The sequence below is a fragment of the Manihot esculenta genome, chromosome 9 (genome assembly GCF_001659605.2).
Source record: "Manihot esculenta cultivar AM560-2 chromosome 9, M.esculenta_v8, whole genome shotgun sequence".
In the NCBI taxonomy this organism is placed as follows: domain Eukaryota; kingdom Viridiplantae; phylum Streptophyta; class Magnoliopsida; order Malpighiales; family Euphorbiaceae; genus Manihot; species Manihot esculenta.
The window spans coordinates 24,220,277-24,236,342 of record NC_035169.2 but is presented as its reverse complement, the minus strand read 5'-3'; positions in this window follow the sequence as shown (position 1 = coordinate 24,236,342).

Genomic DNA, 16,066 nt, shown 5'->3' with positions numbered 1-16,066 from the left:
ATTCGTGGGGTAAGGCAGATTTTTTATGGTATCCATCTTAGCTTTGTCCACTTCTATGCCCTTAGCTGAAACAACATGTCCTAAGACCATACCTTGGTTAACCATAAAATGATATTTTTCATAATTAAGCACAAGGTTAGACTCAATGCATCTTTGTAAGATCTTTTCCAAGTTAGCAAGGCATTCATCAAAGGAGTTACCATGTACTGTGAAATCATCCATGAATACCTCAATGGTCTTACCCACATAGTCAGAAAATATGCTCATCATGCATCGCTGAAAAGTCGCAGGTGCATTGCATAGTCCAAATGGCATTCTTCTAAAGGCAAAAGTGCCAAAAGGACAAGTGAAGGTAGTCTTCTCTTGGACTTCTAGAGCAACTGGAATTTGGTAAAAACCTGAATAACCATCAAGACAACAATAGTGAGATTTACCTGCAAGCCTTTCTAGCATCTGATCAATGAAAGGTAGTGGGAAGTGGTCCTTCCTTGTCGCAGCATTGAGCTTCCTATAGTCAATGCAAACCCTCCATCCATTTTGAACTCTAGTGGGGACAAGTTCTCCTTCAGCATTTGGAACAATGGTAATTCCAGTTTTCTTTGGAACTACATGCACAGGGCTCACCCATTTGCTATCAGAGATTGGGTATATGATGCCTGCATCAAGGAGCTTGACTATCTCTTTTTTCACTACTTCCATCATAGGTGGATTTAGTCTTCTTTGAGCATCTCGGACTGGCTTGCACTCATCCTCCATATGAATTCTATGCATGCAGGTGGAGGGAGAGATACCTTTTATGTCATCAATGGTCCATCCTATGGCTCCCTTGTGTTTCTGTAATACCTTTAAGAGGCTTGCTTCTTCATGTTGGTTCAATTCATTGGACACTATGACTGGAAGTGTCTTGTTGGCTCCCAAGTACATGTATTTTAGATGGTCTGGGAGAGGCTTCAGATCAGTAGGTTGTTGCAGAGGAGTTTCGGAGGAGCTTGCTTGCGATGGAGCCTGTTGGGTGAGGTTCGGCGGCCGAAAAGGTTCTGGATTCGACGGCCGAATCTCTTCAGTTTGCGGAGTGAGCTTTAGCGATGGGTGCGGCTTCCGCAAGACAATGGGGTTCGGCGGCCGAAGAATGTCTTCTTTCTGCACAATGTTTTCCTGAAGTGGTGCGACAGAAGCTGGTTCCTGAGGGACAGTAGGGTTCGGCGGCCGAAAGTGGGCTATGTTCGGCGGCCGAATGTCTTCTGTCTGCTTGATCTCAACTTGCTGAATGCTGCAGATTGTTTCTTTAAGTTTCAGGTTTTCGATCCTGCAAAGGTCATCATCTAAAGCAGAATCTTGATTTTCATTAAACATATCTTGGCTCAAACACTCAATGATATCAAGACCATAAACAGGGGACATATCATGTGGATATTTCATGGCATCATAGACATTGTACTTTATGACTTCCCCTTCAAATTCCATGGTAAGAGTACCATCATGCACATCAATTTTAGTTCTAGCAGTACTCAAGAAAGGACGTCCAAGAAGAATGTCAGAACTAGTATTGCAACTATCTTCCTTAGTATCAATCACATAAAAATTAGCAGGAAAGACAAGTTCATCTACTTGGACTAAGACATCTTCTAGAACACCTATGGGGTATACCACAGATCTATCAGCCAATTGTATCACAACTCTTGTTTCTTTTAGTGCACATGCATTGAGAGATTTATAGATGGAGAGAGGCATGACATTAATAGATGCACCAAGATCACACATGGCTTTCTTGATACCAACATTCCCAATTTTGCAAGAGATAGCAAACATACCTTTGTCCTTGCATTTGGTAGGGAGTTCTCTTTTAATAACAGCAGTAACTACCTCACCTACACTTACTTTCTCTCTTTCAGCTAGCTTTCTTCTGTTGGTGCACAACTCTTTCAGAAATTTGGCATACCTAGGAATTTGCTTGACATCATCTAGCAGTGGTATGTTGATCTCTACTTTTCTGAAAGTCTCAAGGATCTCCTTTTCCTCTTTCTCTTTTTGCGTTCTTTCAAATCTCTTTGGAAAAGGTGGTGGGATGTGAAAGTTCACCTTTGGATCAGTCTTGTGCGCATGAGGTGGTTCAGATTGAGATGGAGAGGCTTCAGGTGGCCTTGGTTCAACTTCCTTCTCTTGACCATGATTTGCATTTTGAAGCTCTTTGCCACTTCTCAAAGTAATAGCACTAACATTCTGTCTGGGGTTAGTTTCAGTTTGAGAAGGGAGCTTACCTTGAGTTTGCAGTTGGCCTATAGAGGTAGCCATTTGGCTTAGGTCTTGTCGCATGCCTTGCATGGTGTTCACCATTGTTTCCATCATTGTTTGCATGATCTTCTCAAGGTTCTGATTTGGATTTGAAGGTGCTGGTTGGGCTTGACTTCTTTGGTAATTTTGGTTATTCTGATCATTGTTGGGCTTCCCATAGCTAAAATTGGGGTGGTCCCTCCAACCTGGATTGTATGTATTGGAATAGGGATCATATCTAGGTTGGTTATTGTACCTTCCAATTGCATTGGTTTGCTGATTGTCTTCATGAAGGGTGGGACATTGATCAGTAGGGTGTCCCACTTATGAACAAATCCCACATGGCCTAGGTGGCTGAATTGCTTGTATTTGTTAGACTTGGCTAAGGGCAATCTTTTCTACAAGAGAAGTTAGTTTTGCAATTTGAGATTCAACAGAGGATGTACTTACCTCATGGATTCCTCTTTGCGTTTGCCCCTCTTCTTCATATTGCTTGGATGAAGCTGCAAGATTGGATATTAGTTCCTTCATCTCCCTAGGTGTCTTGTCTAGGATAGATCCTCCACAGGCTACAGTTATGAGTTTCCTTTCTGATGGAGTCAATCCTCCATAGAAGAATTGAATGAGGGCTTTGTCTGACATATCATGTTGTGGACAACCTGTATATAATCTTTCAAACCTTTCCCAATAATCATATAAGTCCTCAGTTGGTCTTTGCTTTATGCTAGTGATTTCTCTTATTATGCCAATTGATTTAGATGGTGGGAAGTATTTGTTCAAAAAGGCTTGGGCCATATCATCCCAAGAAGTTATAGATCCAGATGGCAAATAAAATAACCAATCCTTAGCATGGTCATCTAATGAAAAAGGGAAGGCTCTTAGTTTAACATGATCTTCAGAGATTCCTTGAGGTGTCATGGATGAGCAAATAATTTTAAATTCTTTTAAGTGCTTATGTGGATTTTCATTTGGCAAACCTCTAAATTTAGGGAGCTGATGAATCAAACCTGATTTCAGTTCAAAGGGAACTGTAAGAGGTGCATAGGTGATGCAAAGTGGAGCATAATCACCTATAGGAGTTGCTAACTCCCTCATGGTTCTTTCCCTTTGTGCTTGCGGCCTATTTGCTGGATTTTCTTGAACTATCTGGACTTGGACAGCATGTCCATCATGGGCAGCAGCTGGTGCTTGAGGTTCTGCCATTGGTGCAAGTCTTGGTTGCTGGAGTGAAGGACTTTCGGCGGCCGAAGGTGGGTTGGATTCGGCGGCCGAATGTTGGGCAGAAGGTTATGCGGCTTGCTTTCCGAGTCTTCTGAGAGTGCGTTCAATTTCTGGATCAAAGGGCAGTGTGTCCCTTCTTTCAGACCTGGTCATGAAAGAAAATAAACAAGTAAAATCAATTCCTCCGCAACGGCGACAATTTTTGACAGGAGCAGTTGTCGAAGCCGGTCAAAAATAACCTTCTTGGTTACCTACAATTTACAACTGTAGACAGTGGTGAAGAATCGTATCCACAGAGAATTGACTACCTATTTATTTATCTCAATCAAGACCAATAAAACCAATTGAAAACACAATAGAAAGCAAGTAATCGCAAACGGAACAAAAGTAAAGTGCAAGGAAAGTAAAAAAGGGGGGTTTTGAGATGATTGATTAACAACTATTGAAAGCAATTACAACAGCAAGTAATCTAAAATAAGAGAGAAATCAATAAGAGAAAAGTCTAGTTGAAGATATGGATCCACTTTGGTTGTTTGGGTTGATCATTGAAACATGGTTATCTTGATTGATTCAATAGGTTGGTTATGGGGGTGGAAGACGCTTCTCACCACCATGTCTTTCCTTATGGACAAACTAATTAGGGAACGTCCTCTAACCAATTACTAATCAACAAATTGCCAAGGAACGTCCTTGGGCCATAGGCATCAAAACAATTGCCAATTGCATGAAGAACAAGAAAGATCCAAACCCTAACTACTCAAACGTATGAGATGATGTTAGATCATGCAATTTCTTGGGTTTTTACACCAAGTGTTCTATGGACAGAATATTTTCAGCAATTACGGACTAACAAATATCCTAATCCAACAATCAATTAACTTTGCAATCAAGAATCAAGTGGCCAATTTGATCAAAACAACAAAGCAATCTTAAAATCAAAGCACAATTGCATGAATATTGAATAAAATCAAAGACAAAACTTTTTGTTTAGATCTCACAACCCTTTTAAACAACCTTAGTTTCAACCAAACTTCAACTAGAAAGAAGGTTTCAGCCACTCATGACTGAACCAAAACAGAAAATTAAAGAAAAGAAAGCAAAAGATGAAGAACTAAGGTGGAGAGAGAGCCTTGGAGCCTTGCCGATTTTGAGAGGATAGAAAAGCTTCTCTTCTTGTCTTCTTGAAGCCTTTAAATATGTCTTGAGAGGCTGCCTAGGGTTTCATGGAAGTCCAGGAGACTTTTAGAGGCTGTCCAAAGTGTCCTTGGTGTTGCATGTGCCTTGTTTGTGCATGAGTGAAGGCAAAAACGAGTTGCATGTGATTGAAGGCAAGTGGGGGCACTTTGGTCTTTTTACTTGCTGCCCAAGGTCTCCAAGATGTTGCCTAAAGAGTTAAGAGGCTGCCCATGCACTAATAAGGAAGGTGGAGACTCCTTTTGAATTTTGAATGTGCATGGCACTAAGTAGGAAGCATGTGATCCTTGGATTTTCTTTCCTTAATAAGGGGGATCTTGAAATCCAATAATTGAATGTGAATATTGAAGATTTGGATCTCAAGATACTTCCCTTATTTGGCTCCTCAAATATGACAACTTGGGATATGGCTTCTTGAACAAGGAAAGAGTGTAATAGAGCGCATTTTCGGCTGCCTAAGTTGAGTTTCGGAGGCTGGATTTGCGTCTGTGTTCTAAAGGTTCGGCGGCCTAACATAAAGATTCGGCGGCCGAAGGTAGTGGACTTTCGTTTCTGTCTGCATGGTTCGGCCGCCGAAGGTTGCCGCCGAAGGTGGTCCACTTTCGTCTCTGGAGTCCTCTTTCGGCCGCCGAAGATTGCCGCCGGAGGTGACTGAGTTTTGGCTTCCGAAAGTTGCCTCCGAAGGTTGCTTCTCTAATTTTGGCTTCTTTTGGCATTTTTAAGAGCATTTTCTCCAAATTGTTTCTTCACACCTAATACTTGCAAAACATGATTAAAACCACAAAATTAGGTGGAATAGGTGCAAATAAACATTAATAAGACCATGAAAATATGGACTAAAATATGCTCTATCAGTAGGTGATAAACAAAAGCCTTGTTGTAAAAGAACATTAAACAGATGTTTATACCACTGGCGAGGTGCTTGACGTAAGCCATATAAGGATAGCCTTAAATGACACACATAATCAGGATGTGCAGTATCCACAAATCCCGGTGGCTGCTCCATAAACACAAGATCATCCAAGTCTCCATGCAAAAATACATTAGAGACGTCTAATTGTTTAATGTGCCAACCAAAAGAAACAGCAAGTGACAAAATAATTCTGATGGTTGTCGGTTTAACCACCGGAGAAAAGGTCTATGAAAAATCAACACCTGGTCTCTGATGAAAGCCCTTGGCCACAAGTCGAGCTTTGTATCTATCAAGACTACCATCTGATTTTTGTTTAACTTGAAAAACCCACTTGCATCCGATGATATTTTGAGCTTGTTGTCGAGGAACAAGCTTCCAAGTCCCAGTCTGAATTAAAGCATTAAGTTCAGTGATCATGGCTTCACGCCACTGGGTTGTTTAATTGCCTGTGTATAACAGCTAGGAACAGATGTAGAAATAGCCACTGTATGAGTGTAACGACCCGGAAACCAGACCGCTACCAGCGCTAGGATTCAGATCGGCTTAAGGCCGCTGGGACCCGTAGCAAGCCTATCATACATCCTGTGAACCTGTTTAATCCCATACATGATCAACAACATACATAAAAATTTTGAACTTTTTCTTTTCATTCATCAACCCAAACTCAACCTGTGCATGCACTACACATAACCATAACATCAACATTAAACCCACCTTGGAGTCCTCATCAATGCTCCAATGGGGTGATATAAACATGCATTAAGTTTGGTTAAACATAAACATCAATAAAAAGATCATGTACTCATAAAGGGATTACAACATACTATAGTCAAGCACCACTCTATCCTTAAGAACATCATTACATTACATTTCTATACTGTACTTTTACATTACATCATATTCATGTCCACATCTAGCTAAAACAATAACATAACTCTACTCCTGCTGATCTCCTGGTCTACCCTGTACCTGCAAACCTGGGAGTTAAGGGAGAGGGGTGAGCTATAAAGCCCAGTGAGTAGAATAATAAAACATTCAATTTATATTTCATGCTTTCATGGTATGCAACACAGCACAAACAATTCACATCAAGGATGAACTTGTCACCCATAGCCCACTACTGAATCCAATAGTGCCAGGGGCGTAGACTGGGCCTCACTGGTCTTTCTCTTACATTACATTCATAACATAACATTCCAATATGCCAGGAGCGTAGAATGGGCCTCACTGGTCTTTCTCTTACATAGTGCCAGGGGCGTAGAATGGGCCTCACTGGTCTTCCATACCGTATTACATCATATCATACGTAGTGCGGCTAAAAGATCATCCAATATTCATCCACATCAACAACATATTATGCAATGCAACATATTCGTGAATTCTAATGCAAGCACCCTAGTACATCTCCTGGCATTCATGATGCGTGTATCATGCTCTGAATTTATTTAATTACTTTAAAATATAAAGATTTATTCTACTCACCTCTGGCTAGCTCTGACAAGACACTGGGGCAGCTGACTCACTGCTGGGGTCCTCGGTTCCTCGGGTCCGAACCTACACAGGTGGACTCAAATGAGGGACCAAACATACATAAACATGACTCTAAACTACTCCCCAAAAACCCCCTAGAACATCATAAAACAATCATAGAAAAACATACAAAGGAGGGCTGGACAGGGCACTTTCGGCGGCAGGTTCGGCGGCCGAAAGTCCCTCCAGAGCCGAAAGTCAGGTAGGTTCAGCGGCACCTTCGGCGGCCAAACTCCCAAACAGAGACGAAACTCATGCATGTTCGGCGGCCAAAACTGCCCTCCAGAGACGAAAGTCCTCTTTTGGGGGCAGGCTTCGGCAGCCAAAATAAGCTGCCTCAAGCAGGTTCGGCGGCCGAACCCTCTTTCGGCGGCCGAACCCTCTTTCGGCGGCCAAACCTGGTTTCTTGCAGAATGGCAGAAACTCAGCTCAACATGCACAAACTCCTCCCAAACCTTCTAATCAAGCATCCAACTCTCTCTAAGCATGCATACACTCATACATCAACAACTAGGGGTCTCAAACTGCCCTAAACCCCAACTACAACACATAAAACACATACACACAACCCACATTGTACATAACCTCAAAAAACATCAAAACTCAATAAAATCCTACACATGCATTTCTACCCCATAAACTTGCATAAAACTTGTTTAAAACATAAAATAAGCTCAAGATCGACTCTTACCTCTTGAAGATTGAGAGAGAGCGTGAACTAACTTGGAGATTTAGGAAATCTCGTTTCTTGGGTCTCCAAGCTTTACAACTTCGATCTAAGCTCGAGATCTTCAAAAACAAGTGAAAACTCATAAGAAAAACATGAAAACTCGAAGGAAGAAGTTCAAAACAGAGGAGGGACGGTGGAGAACTCACCTTGGCTGAAAATGGAGAGAAAAGCTCGCCCGTTTCGGCCATGGGGTCCTTTTATAGGGCTGACCCTACCACCTTTCGGCGGCCTAACGTGCCTCCACAACTCATGCAAGTTCGGCGGCCGAACATGAGGTTCGGCGGCCGAACCTTGGCTGATTCAAACAAGGCTTTCGGAGGCCAAAAGCGCTTCCAAAACCTCCCTATGTTCGACGGCCGAACATGACTTTCGGCAGCCGAACCTGACAAAGTCTCCAAAGCCCTCTTCATTCAAAACTTAAATTCATTTTTTACTTAAAACCATAAAATACATCAAAAACATTTTATGAAAACATGATTCTACCCTTCTAGAGGCCTCCGACATTCGAGATTCCACCGGACGGTAGGAATTTCGATATCGGAGTCTAGCTGGGTATTACATTCTCCCCCCCCTTAAGAACATTCGTCCCCGAATGTTCCTCAACTAGCACATACATAACATACAGCAAAACACACACATAAAACACATAAAACTAACCTTAGAAGAGATGAGGATATTGCTGGAGCATAGACTCCCGTGTCTCCCAGGTACACTCCTCGATGTTATGGTGATTCCAAAGGACTTTCACCATCGGGATTTCCTTGTTCCTTAGCTTTCTGATCTGGGTGTCTAGGATCCGTACTGGCTGCTCAACATAGGTTATATCCTCTTGAATCTCCATATCAGGCTCACTAAGAACCTTGCCCGGATCTGACACGAACTTCCTCAACATGGAAAAGTGGAAAACCGGATGGATTCTTTCCATAGATGCACGCAAGTCCAGCTTGTACGATACATTCCCAATCTTTTGCAAGACTTCAAAGGGTCCGATGTACCGTGGAGCTAGCTTACCTTTCTTCCCAAACCGAATCACCCCTTTCATTGGAGACACCTTGAGAAATACCAAATCCCCCTCCTGAAACTCTACTTGCCTTCTGCGGATGTCTGCATAACTCTTCTACCTGCTTGTAGCAGTCTTGATCCTTTCTCTGATGATGGGTACCACTCTGCTGGTGATCTCTACCAGCTCAGGCCCTGCCAAGGCCTTTTCTCCAACTTCTTCCCAGCAGACGGGTGACCTGCACTTCCTCCCATACAAAGCTTCATATGGGGCCATCCCTATGCTGGCATGGTGGCTGTTATTGTAAGCAAACTCCACCAAAGTTAGATGTTGCCTCCAAGTACCGCCAAAATCCAGCACACACATTCTGAGCATATCCTCTATTGTCTGGATGGTCCTCTCTGATTGTCCGTCCGTCTATGGATGGAAAGCAGTGCTAAAATCCAACCTGGTACCCATAGCGTCCTGCAGACTCCGCCAAAACCTGGAGGTGAACTGGGGCCCTCGATTAGACACTATTGAAACAGGAACCCCATGCAGTCTAACGATCTCATCAACATACACCTGCGCCAACTTGTCCACAGAATAGCCACTCCTGACAGGGATGAAGTGAGCAGATTTGGTGAGTCTGTCCACAATCACCCATATGGAGTCCAATCTGTTGGACGTCGCCGGTAACCCCACTACAAAGTCCATAGATATGTTCTCCCATTTCAACTCTGGAATAGGTAGCGGGTTAAGCATTCAGCCGGCTTCTGATGTTCCAGCTTCACCCTCTGACACACTTCGCAGGCTGACACAAACTGTGCCACTTCTCTTTTCATAGCTGGCCACCAATAAACTTTCTTCAGATCTTGATACACCTTGGTGGCTCTGGGGTGAACGCTGTATCTTGCATTATGAGCCTCTCTCATAATGTCTCCCTTCAGCCCTATGTCATCTGGTACACATAAACGGCTCCTATAGCGGAGGATCCCCTTGCTGTCAAATCTGAACTCACTATCCTTGCCTGACTGAACAGTCCTGGCAATCTTCACTAACTCTGGGTCCTCATGCTGTTTCTGAGCCACCTGCTCCAAAAACACGGGTGCCACTGTAACGACCCGAAAACCGGACCGCTACTGGCGCTAGGATCCAGATCGGCTTAAGGCTGCCGGGACCCGTAGCAAGCCTAACATACATCCTGTGAACCTGTTTAATCCCATACATGATCAACAACATACATAAAAACTGTAAACTTTTTCTTTCCTTTACCAAACTTAACCTGTGCATGCACATAACTATAAACATAAACCACACACTGGAGCCCTCATCAAATGCTCCAATGGGGTATCATCTCATACATTAAGCTTGGTTAAACATAAACATCATTAATATATAAGATCATGTCTTAAAAAAAGGGATTAACAACATACTATGGTCAAGCACACTTCTAAACCTCAATATCAACATTACATTACATAATAAAACTATTCATTACATTACATTACAATTTATCATGTCCACAACTTCTAACTATTACATAGACCATGACTCCTTACTCTTCTGGACTTCCTGATCTAGCCCGTACCTGCAAACCTGGGGGTTAAGGGAGAGGGATGAGCTACAAGAGCCCAGTAAGCAGAATAATAAAAACATTAAATTTATATTTCATGCTTTCATGGAATGCAACACAGCACAAACAATTCACATCAAGGATGAACTTGTCACCTATAGCCCACTACTGAATCCAATAGTGCCAGGGGCGTAGACTGGGCCTCACTGGTCTTTCTCTTAACATAACATAACATAGCATAACATTCCAATATGCCAGGGGCGTAGAATAGGCCTCACTGGTCTTTCTCTTACATAGTGCCATAGGCGTAGAATGGGCCTCACTGGTCTTCCATACCGTATCACATCATATCATACGTAGTGCGGCTAAAGGATCATCCAACATTCATCCACATCAACAATATATTATGCAATGCAACATATTCGTGAATACTAATGCAAACACCCTAACACATCACATGGTATCCATGATGCGTGAATCATGCTAAAACATTCATTATTTATTTTAAAACATAGAGTTATTCCACTCACCTCTGGCTAGCTTTGACCAGACATGGGGCAGCTGACTCACTGCTGGGGTCCTCGGTTCCTCGGGTCCGAACCTACACAGGTGGACTCAAATGAGGGACCAAACATACATAAACATAACTCTAAACTACTCCCCAAAAACCCCCTAGAACATCATGAAACAAACATAGAAAAACATGCAAAGCAAGGCTAGACAGGGCACTTTCGGCGGCAGGTTCGGCGGCAGAAAGTCCCTCCAGAGCCGAAGGTCAGGCAGGTTCGGCGGCACCTTCGGCTGCCGAAACTCCAGACAGAGCCGAAACTCATGCATGTTCGAGGGCACATTCGGCGGCCGAAACTGCCCTCTAGAGACGAAAGTCCTCTTTTGGGGGCAGGCTTCGGCAGCCGAATGCTGCCTCCACAAGCGGGTTCGGCGGCCGAAAGTCCCCTTCTGCGGCCGAACCTGAGTTTCTCCAAAGTGGCAGAAACTTGGTTCAAACATGCACAAAGCCTCCTAAACTCACCAATCATGCAAAAAACTCACTCTACAACATGCATACTCACATACATCAACACCTAGGGGTCTCAAACTACCCTAAACCCCAACTACAACACATCAAACATACACATTAAGCACACATTGACCAAATAATCACATAGAACCTAACTAAGCTCAACCATCCTAAACATGCATTTCTACCCCATGAATCAACTTAAAACTTACTTAAAACATAAAATGAGTTCAAGATCGGCTCTTACCTCTTGAAGATCGAGTGAGAGACGACCTAAACTTGGAGAACGGAGTAGATTTCAATCCTTTGGTCTCCAAGCTCAAAACTTGCTTAAAATCCTCAAATACCTTCAAATCGACAAAAACCTTGTTAAAACATGAAAGATCGGAAGGAAAAGCATTGGAAACAATCTTAGGAGGGCATGAACTCACCGTGGCCGAAAATGGGGAGAAAACTCGCTCGTTTCGGCCATGGAACTCATATATAAGGGCTGCCAGACCACCTTTCGGCTGCCGAACGTGCTCCCACATCTCATGCATGTTCGGCGGCCGAACATGAGATTCGGCGGCCGAACCTTTGAAATTTTCGGAAGCCTAACTTACCCTCCAAAACCATCCAATGTTCGGCGGCCGAACTTGAGGTTCGGCGGCCGAACCTAGAAAGGTCTCCTAGGCCTTTTTCATTTAAAAACTCAATTTCTTTCTTACTTAAAATCATTAAAAAAACATGAAAACATTTTATGAAAACATGATTCTACTCTTCTAGAGGTCTCCGACATCCGAGATTCCACCGGACGATAGGAATTCCGATACCAGAGTCTAGCCGGGTATTACATTCTCCCCCCCTTAAGAACATTCATCCCCAAATGTTCCTCAACTAACACATGCATAACATACAACACATAAAGCACATAAAACACATAGGTACTAACCTTAAAAGAGATGGGGATATTGCCGGAGCATAGACTCCCGTGTCTCCCAGGTACACTCCTCGATGTTATGGTGATTCCAAAGGACTTTCACCATCGGGATTTCCTTGTTCATTAGCTTTCTGATCTGGGTGTCTAGGATCCGTACTGGCTGCTCAACATAGGTGAGATCCCCTTGGATCTCCACATCAGGCTCACTAAGAACCTTGTCCGGATCTGACACGAACTTCCTCAACATGGAAACATGGAAAACCGGATGGATTCTTTCCATAGAAGCAGGCAAGTCCAGCTTGTACGATACATTCCCAATCTTTTGCAAGACTTCAAAGGGTCCGATGTACCGTGGAGTTAGCTTACCTTTCTTTCCAAACCGAATCACCCCTTTCATTGGAGACACCTTGAGCAATACCAAATTCCCCTCCTGGAACTCTACCTGTCTTCTGCGGATGTCTGCATAGCTCTTCTGTCGACTCATGGCCGTTCTAATCCTTTCTCTGATCATGGGCACCACCCTGCTGGTGATCTCTACTAACTCGAGCCCTGCTAAGGACCTCTCTCCTACCTCTTCCCAATAGACAGGTGACCTGCACTTCCTTCCATACAAAGCTTCATATGGAGTCATCCTGATGCTAGCATGATAGCTGTTATTGTAGGCAAACTCCACCAAGGGTAGATGCTGCCTCCAAGAACCGCCAAAATCTAGCACACACATTCTGAGCATATCCTCTATGGTTTGGATGGTCCTCTCTGACTGTCCATCAGTCTGAGGATGGAAAGCAGTGCTGAAGTCTAGCCTGGTATCCATAGCATCCTGCAGACTCCGCCAAAACCTGGAGGTGAACTGGGGCCCTCTACCAGACACTATAGAAACAGGGACCCCATGCAGCCTGACAACCTCATCAACATACACCTGCGCCAACTTGTCCACAGAATAGCCACTCCTAACAGGGATGAAGTGAGCAGATTTTGTAATACCCGGCTAGATTCAGACATCGGAATTCCTACCATCCGGGGGAGTTCGAGGATGTCAGAGGTCTCTGGAAGGGTAAGAGAAGGTTTTCTAAAATATGTGCAAGTGTTTTAAAGGTTTAGCGTAGAAAAGGATTGAGTTTTGAAGAGATATGGCCAAGGAGGCATTTTGCCATGTTCGGCCCCCTAAGGTTAAGTTCGGCCGCCTAAAGTGCCCAATGTTCGGCCCCCAAAGGTTATGTTCGGCCCCCGAAAGTTGCATAGTTTTGCATGCGATTCGGCAGCCGAACCTGAGGCGGTTGCTCATCTATAAGTGCACCGAGTGGCAGAAAAAGGAGGAGGTTTCTTCTCTCCTTCTGATCTAGGTGAGGTCTTGATCTCCTTAAAGTATTTTCATGGTTTTTCTTCAAATCTTTCACGGTTTGAATGAGTTTTACCCTTGTTTTGAAGAGTTGTGAGCTTTAAACAAGGTTTTGGAGTTTGAAGCTTTTGAAGCTTGGTTTCTCCATATCTTTGAGTTTGGATCATCTCAGCCTTTGTTCTTCAAGAGGTAAGTGTTGATCCATGGTTCTTATGATGTTTTTATGAGTTTTGTAAAAGGAAAAGGGAGCTAGGCATGAGTTTGCATGAGATGTGCATCATAGGGTTTATGAATCCTTTATGTTTGATGTGTGTCTTGTGAGCTTGTTTGTTGGAGTTTAAAGTTATTTGAAGCTCCCTTAGGCTTGTTGAAGTGTTTATGCATGTTTTAGAAGGGTTAAATGCATGTGTTGAGGTCTGAACAGGTGATGGAGGGACTGGCAGGCGTCCTTGTGCACGAAACTGAGTTTTGGCTAAACTCAGGTTCGGCCCCCGAAAGTCCAAGTTAGGCCGCCGAACATGCCTGACTTTCGTCTCTGGAGGAGACATTCGGCCGCCGAAGGTGCTGCCGAAGGTGCCCTGTCCAGCCTTCCTTTGCTTGTTTTGCATGCATGTTTTGTGATGTTTTAGAGGGTTTTTGGAGAGATGTTCATAGTTATGTTAGAGTATGTTTGGTACCTCATTTACGTCCATCTGTGTAGGATTGGACCGAGGAACCGAGGAGGCTCCAGAGTTAGAGTTGGCCCAGAGTTAGCCAGCATTGGCTAGAGGTGAGTGGAACTAAACTGAATATTTTATTTTGAGAAATGACACGATTCTAGCATGATCCATGCATCATAAACTGCCATGTGATGTATTAGGTTGTGTTGCATTAGAATTCACGAATATGATGCATTGCATATGTTGTTGTTCCTGTGGATGAATGTTGGATGATCCTTAGCCCTTGACAGAGAGCAGATACAGAGTTATGGCATGAGATAGCCATACCAGGTCGCCCCTGGATAGTCCAGGTCGCTCCTGGTACTATGAGTGAGACAGCTGGGCTGTCAAATCAGAGTTAAGTGTAGACCAGGTGAGACTTCGTCTCCTTGGCACAGTTGGTCATGTTATGATATCAGAGAGATAAGTGTAGACCAGGTGATGACATAGTCTCCTTGGCACAGTTGGCATTATTATAACATGTAGTTAAGGGTTATTGGTGACAAATTCATCCTTGAGATGATATGTTTGTGATGTGATGCATTTCATGAGAGCATGTAATGAATGAACTGTTTTTATTGTTCCTCCTCACTGGGCTCTAGAGCTCATCCCACTCCCTTAACCCCAGTTTTGCAGGTTCTGAGATAGCTATGGGAAGTCAAAGTCAGCAAGAGTACAGAGGAAAGTTGTGCTTGAATGTATGCTGTAATAGTGTAGTGGACATGATGTAATTAAAAGATTAGTTGTAATGTAATGTATAGATATGTACTGTCGTATACTGGATAGACTTGTGCTTTTCCTAGTATCATTGCTATAGTGTGATGTATGATTAATCCCCTGTACATGAATCCTGTTTTACGTTTCTTGATGAGAAATGTGTGAGTTAGGCTTAATGTATGGCTTCGATGAGATACCAGTGGAATGTGTTACAGATTAAAAGGGTTTCATTCCCTTGATCCACAGCAGATAGTAGTCCCTGGTATAGGCCTTGAGGGCCATTTCAGATTGCTATATCTGAGTAGCAGTAGTTAAGCCTACAAAGTTTTACAGGATTGTTGAGTATCTTTGTATCATGTATGGGATTTATCAGGTACACAGAGAGTATAGTCGGCTTGCTACGGGTCCCGGCGGCCTTAAGCCGATCTGGATCCTAGTGCCAGTGATGGTTCGGACCGTTACTGAGGGGTATCGGTTTCCGGGTCGTTACAGATTGGTATCAGAGCATAGGGCCTCAAGAGTACGGTGTGTTGGGATATCCCACATCGGAAAGAGGTATTGTCTTGTATAGGAAGGAAAGCACAATAAGTTAAAATCATGTCCACTAGGATAGGATGTGGAGTCCTATTTTGCATGCTGATGTGAAATGCCATGATAAGTTGCATGTGCAGTATTGATATGTTTGATATGTGTTAAGGATTCATGTGTTTTCACATGGATCATTTGATGATTTTGTGTGTGATGTTGTGCTTTTCAGAGGCAGGATGAGAGAAACTCGTCGATCTGCTAGATTGACAGGAGCTCCGCCGGAGGATGAGGACATGGATGCTCATCTCCCCGTTCTGCAAAGGGCAACATCAGATAGTATAAGCAGAGAAGGTACATCAAGGGACCCTAGAAGGTCTGTTGATGAGAGTAGAAGGGGAGTTGTCCAGAGTGGTATGTCAGGGTTTATGAGAGA